This window comes from Falco punctatus (assembly GCF_963210335.1).
Source record: "Falco punctatus genome assembly, chromosome: 6".
NCBI classification, from domain to species: Eukaryota; Metazoa; Chordata; class Aves; order Falconiformes; family Falconidae; genus Falco; species Falco punctatus.
In genome coordinates, this window is record NC_137585.1 from 37,193,071 (window position 1) to 37,199,959 (window position 6,889).

A 6,889-nucleotide genomic window follows, 5' to 3' on the forward strand; every position below is an offset into this window, starting at 1 on the left:
AGGTGGGGAAGAACAGCTTACCAATATCTACCTCCACCTCTATGACTTTCTCCAAAGTAGAGTAGTACTGGCTAAGTGATTCCACCCATATTCCTCCAGCTTTGGAGCAGTACATAGACAAGCCACTTGCAACCACTAATATTTTAAGGGCGTGCCTTACCCCTGCTTGGAAGAGCATGTATCAAAGGAAGGATCAGAGCAACAGTGAGGTATTTTTGCTGGTGCTCTCACTAGTGGTAGCAACAGTGAGGTGTTTCGGGGAAAGGGTTTGCTGTAGCCAAGGCCATAGAGCGAAGCTAAAGAAGGTATCATCTGAAAGATAATATAGTCCAAGATCATTACAGTATTTATTAACGCCATTTACAGGGACTGATCTGAACAGCCTTGGAAGGAAGAATGAAAAACTGCCAGCAAACACATATGTTTTCCTGCAAGAAGTTTTTTCATCCTATTGAAAAGCTTTGTTAGAAAGAATGATGAGAGTGGTAATAATAAGGCACTATAATTATACCTGATCCTTCTATAATCTCTCTCTCTGCAGAGTTCGGGAGCACTTTACTGCTATTATTGGATTTGAACAGTCCCATCTGGATAACATACGACTGGTTTGTTTGCATGGCTTATTTTAGGTATTTCAGCACGTACATTAGAGTTGCCTTCGTATCTGGCCAATTCCCTGCACAGTCTGTAAGAGCAGGAAAAGATCTTCAGCTCCTGTTCTCCACTGCCCCATTCTCCCATCCCAATGCCTTGGAGAGCTCTTCACCAAAGTCCAAGGATAAAAGGAACCATCACTCCTTCCCAACCCAGCACCACAGAACGAGGGTTATAACCTAGAGGCTGGATACTAGCTAGAACATCTGTATTTGCACCTGTATTATTTTAGGCTTGAGAGTCAATGAATCCCAGAGCAACCCTAGATGCACCTAAAAGTCTAGAGGCAAGGATCTGGCACATGCGTTGTGCTAATGTAGATGCTCTGCGGTCAGAATAGCTGCTTTTAGGCTGAAGCTTTTAAACAAAGGCGTCTGCTGCATGCGTGCGTTGCTGGCATGCACAGAATCAGGGAAGGCGTGATGGATGCTCGCGTCTTTCCAGACTCAGCATTACTTGCAATGCCATCTCAGTTACAGTGACGCTGGCAAGCTCCTGCTGCAGCTCCCATTCACTGTGGCATCTAAAGAAGCGAGCAGCTCCATCAGCACCTAGAACTTTGTTGGCCCCTTGCAGGAGCTCTTGGCTGTGAAGCTGGGCTCTTGCGACTTCCCTGTGCCAGGGCCAGGAGAAAAGAGACATAACTGAAAATAATTCAGCTCATGTTTAAAAATGTAGTCATAAAAAATGAGTTTTAAAAAATAATAAACGCGCGACACAAAAACTATGGTTTACGTGACCTGAACTGTTTTCAGGCTAAAATTCAGAGCAATTTGTCACTATCTTATAGTGCAGGGAACGTCCCTTTCAGACTGAATCCCCATAAAAATTAACAAACACAAGTTGCCCAATTCTTTTGTTGCTCTCACTGCTTTTAAAGGGATTTCTTCCCCCCTGTGAATTGGAGCAGGGTCTTCTCCTGAATCCCTTCCACATCCCACCTGGCCTCATCAGCACAGACAGGTGGGGGGTCCAGTGCCTGCCCATCCCCAAGGCTGCGGGTACATTTTGTTGAGGAGTTTAAAAGGACCCATTAGTTCTGCCTTACGTTTTCCCCCAACTTCAATTTTTGAGTATTACATCCAGTCTCCTTGCTTTCATTCTCTTAGATTCTTCAGAACCGTCTTTGTCAATTTGTTTACTTCTGGTTTATTTTTAAAAGACAAACCCCCAATGGACATAAGCTCTCAAGTCCCTTTTGAAAATGCTGTCTTGTCTGTAAGTGCTTTGTTTGTGATCCTCTCCAATCCTTTAGGCTACTGTTTATGAGCTGGAAGGCATCTGCGCTTGGGCTAATCATGCCAAATGCCAGCAACTCCCTCAGCATGATTTGTTGCACAAGCCAGTGGAAGCAGGGTTTGCTTTGATTAAGTTTAGTGTGGAAACCCCATGTTTGCTCACATTGGCCTGACAAAAGGGTGTAGGGGGCTACTGCAAAATCTTCTGAGAGAAATAACAAAACTGGTCATTGATTTCAATGGCATCTGGGACCAGCTCAAAGGTAGAGAGCTCTGATGGCAAGGGTTGTGTCTTGGGAAAGCAGGTAGCCCAGGAGTAAAAAAATTTTCCTTTGAAAGTGTATACTTGTTATTTGCCCTGACTTGGATAAATCAAACGCAGATGTAGGAGGCTGCCAGTGCTATGTGGTGTTTTGCACACTTTTTCGAAGCTGTGCAGCTCCCTTCTGACATGAGGTTAGTCAGGCTGGGACCTCCCAGCCTTACGCCAACCAGTACGGCTGGGCACAGCCATCCCAGCTTGATGCTGGCCTCCCCTGATGCCCTCAGCTGACAAGTCAGACTGACTCATTTTGGACGATGGTGATGTTTTTCTCCCCAGCCTGTGCTGGTGCTTGCCTCCAGGCATCAGATGGGTGTTCCAGTTTTTCTGCTCGTGGAAGCTGGAAGGAAGTGCATAAAGGCTGCTCCCACTGGGGCCATCAAGCCGCTGCTAGGGCACACAACCACACACTGTACAGGTGGGTGTACGGGTCTGCCACGTGCAGTCAACCCCTCTGCCTTGAGAGATGCCAGCGCAGGTACCAAGAGCTCCATGCACACCCGGAGCTCAGCCCAGGAGCTCCATGCACACCTGGAGCTCAGCCCAGAAGCTACATGCACACCCAGAGCTCAGCACAGCTGTCCCCTGCTGAGCCACTGTCTCAGCTGTCTGGGCTGCACCCAGTGCTGTTCAGCCTAAGACTGAGCTTAGGCTGGCTTCTTCTCGCACTCCTGCCACAGCAGACGTGTGCCCAACAAGGGACAGAGCTCAAAGCTGCACCTGGATCCCACCTCTCCCCCATTTCCCGATGCCGCTTTTCCTCCTCCAGAGGTGTGCTGTTAATCACCATTAATCCCTTTTTGTACTCACAAAGAGGTCAGCCTCGCCAGTGGCCTGTGGCAGGGACTTTCACAACTTAAGTTATACGCCACATGAAGAAATGTTTCCTTTCGTTTCTTTGGGTCTTGCGCTTGGCTATTTCATCGGATGCCTCTCTGGTTTTTTAAGGAAACACGCTTGCTTGGTCACCTAACCCGTGGCATTTAGGCTTCACAGATCTCTGCCGCAGACCTCAGCCATCTCTTTTCTGGCTGAAGAGTCCTAGTCTATCGAGCCAGCCCTTACACGGGAAGCATTTGGAAGTACTCTACTTTGCCCGAATCAAAACCCCAGCTCCGCCAGCCCCAGTTCAGATCACAAGGCAGCAGGAGCAACAGAGAGAGCCAGGCAGCTCTGCAGGGAGGCATCAGGAGTCCAGAGCGGCTCTGCTGCATCTCCCTCTCCCTTTGACACCTGCTTTCTCTTTGAACACTGCCCTCAGTAGCTGTGTCTGCACCAAGCAACAGCGCAGGGCAGGCAGAAAGCTCCAGTGCATGCAGTTGTTATAACTTCACAGATGCCAAACGTCTAAGGAATCAGTGCAAAACAAACTCAAGACAAAACCATTACATTCCCCTAACCAAGGTATTCCTGTAAATTAAGGGGTTTAGCACATTCAAAGACTGATGCGAACACACATTTTTGGAGGGATATCAGGGTAGGGTTGCAAAAACTGAGACCCAGCTGTGTGTACACAGAAGGTTTTGTTTTGAAGCTTGACTGTCTAGGAGGAGCTCATTTCCAAACACTGAGGGTGCCCAAATGTTAATACATTTTTTTGAAATGCTTTTGCACATACTTGTGTTTTTTGGTGAATCCTGATCCATCAAGGCAGATCCCCAATGGCACACAGACCCTTATGTCAGAGGTAATCAAGTATTATTACAAGAGCTGCTGGCTGTGGGGCCCCTCCTGTGCACACACATGGGTACATATGGAAGTTATTAACAAGCTTCACGGAAGGATTTTGGGAAATTAACCCCTGGGGCCCCGGAGCACTGTTAACAGACAGCTAGTTGGGAGCAGATGAAAAGCAGTTTCCTGCTGGATGCCTGCAGCATGTTGGGACCCAAATCCAGGCCTTTGCAGACGGGTAAAAGAAGCCCCTCTTGCAAGGTCTAAACTTTTCAACTTCTGCTGTTAGGAAGAAAAGTTGGAAAAAAAACATCTGCGAGGCTGTACAAGTTTCCTCGACAAACTGAAATGAGTCAGCTGGAGAAATGTATAACATAACATATAAAAATGCAAACAATTTTCTTCTATTCCCCAAATGGCGCTCAAGAGGTTGAGAGGAAGTTTGTAATTTCTTTATAAGCCCCTTTAGGAGCCACCAAAAGAAACATTTGGAAATGGGCCACCAGGAGCTGCTCCTACACGGCAGAGGGACCGGTTCAGAGGCAGTGCGATTAAGTGAACATCTCCCACTCATCAATGAAAGCCAGTAGGATGTTGTTTGCAGTTACTCCATGGAAGTAAACTCTTACAGCTTTGCTTTGTACATCTTTTTCTTGAGAGCTGAAAGAAAAAGGCTTTTCTTCCAACATCCAAGCAGAAAACAAAGGAGGACCCTGTAACGCCTGCCGCAGTTGATGCACTTTTCACATTCCAGTTCTTCCCAAACTGGTTTCCTTTCTTGCACCAATCCTGATCTGCAAAGTGACCTCTCCTCAGGAATAATGAGGATACTCACCCATAATATGCTCTACACTTCTATAATGTAACAATGCTTGGCAGTCATTCACTGCTTTTCATCCACACATCTCAAATCAATTCGCTGCAGCCCTGCTGGAACTGACTGACTTGTAAGATGGAGACGAGCACTTGCTGTGCAATTAAAAAGACCTATATAAATGAATAAAATAAAGTAGACTTTATTAAAATCCAAACTATTTCCTCCTCCCTGGGTGTGATTTTGATTTTCCTAAAGCACAATCCTAGCTGCAAACGGGGCTCTTCTGCAGCCCCCAGCCATACAACCCAAGATGCTCATTTTCAGCCAAATGAGAACAGTTCACAGCCAGGTCAGAGCAATCTGGTTAGAAAGCTCTTCCCTCAGTGAGGTATAACTGTGCCCATAAAACAGAAGCATTCCTGTGCTCGGTTATAAATGTGGAAGAAATTAGCCTGCTCCTTCCCCCTCCTCGGTTTCTGAAGGGAAGGTGGGAAGGCAGCCAGTGCACCTCAGCAACAACGCCCCCAAGGAAGAAAAGGATGGAGGGGTCAGGCAGGGTGCCTGGGGCAGCAGGCCCAGCCTCACTCTTCCCATAACAGGCAGAGAGGGAGGGCAGCTGTGTGGCTGACTCCACCGAGGCAGGGCTTCACCCAAGAGCCAGGGAACAGTCCCAAAACACAGGTGCTCAGAGCCACCCGAGATGCTGGCAGGGCAGACGTAGGAACTACAGGAGACCTGTGCTCTGCTGGAGCTCTGCACAGAGCACTGAAGGTGAGCAACGGCATGGTGCCCGAGACCAGGCCAAACCCACAGCAAGCAGCGGCACCCGGGGCGCGCGTGGCCTGGGAACGCTCCATGCCGCATGGGAGGTTTTCCCCCCACCAGCACAGCGTGCCACCATCCTGGCCTGGCACCCTGGCAGCACGCTGTCAGCGCAGCGTTCACCCTTCCCTCCACGGTGGGTTTTCCAACCACAGCGCCTGCAGCAACAGCACACACACCACCCCCAGCCCCACCACCTCCTCTATGGCCAGTCCCCCCTCCCTGCCCCATGAAAACACAGAACCACAGAGATATCCAGGGGAAGGGACCCGAGGAGGTCCCCTCCAGTCCAGCCTGGAACAGCTCCAAGGTCACACAGGTTGCTCCAGGCTTGACCCTTTTGGGTCTTGAAAAATTCCAAGTGGGGAAGACCACCCAGCCTCTCCAGGCAACCTACCTCCCATCCAAACTACCCTTGTGGGAAAAAGGGTCTCCTCACAGCCAGCCAGGACTCGTTTCCCCTGTCTGCCACGTCTCGTTCTCCCACTGTGCACCACTGTGGTGAGCCTGGCTCCTTGCTGACGTCCTTGTAGGTAGAGGCAGACTCCTGTTAAGTCCCTCTGATGCCATCTCCTCTCTGGGCTGAACAAGCCCAGCTCCCTCAGCCTCTCCTTGCAGGGCAAGTGCTCCAGCCCCCTGAGCTTCTTGGGGTCACCCCCCAAGCTTCTTGGGGTCACCCCCCTCCCAATCTCACTCTAATTTATTACATTTTCATTGCACCACAGAGCCCAAAATGGGATGCAATATTCTAACTGGGGTCTAAGGAATGGCGAGTATAGGGAGGTGATCACTCCTCATCTGCTGGCAGTGTCCCTGTTAATGCATCCCTGGATGCTGCTGGCCTTTGCTGCCAGGCAGCCTGCGGAAGGATTTGGCTTTGCTGTCTGCCAAGATCCCTAGTCCTTGCATGGGTTACGTTACTTGGATAGGGCTGCTTCAGGAACTGGAGATACCAATAACCCTGAGCAACAGGGTGTGTGTTTGAGCAGGGGATGCACGGGACTATACTCTCAGGGTGGGCTGAACCCCAGCCCCTCTCATGATACTGCTTGGGGTAGCACAGGACACCCCAGCCCTCACCCAGTGCACTACAGCCTGACTTGGGCATCTGAGGCCTCCAATTCACCACCTCTAATGGACCCAGTGACAATGATGGGTGCAATTACCTGCTTAGCTTTTTGCCCTGGCTCTACACAAGATTACAGATCTGGTGGCAAGCAACATAATAGCCGCGTCAGCTGCCACTGTGCACGTGAACCCTGTGATAGTGAACAATCCCAGCTCACGTTTTTGCACCGGGCTGAGAGCTGCAGGAGCTGCAGCAGCTGCAGGGCCACTGAGCTGCCCCTGGCCTCCCTGAGA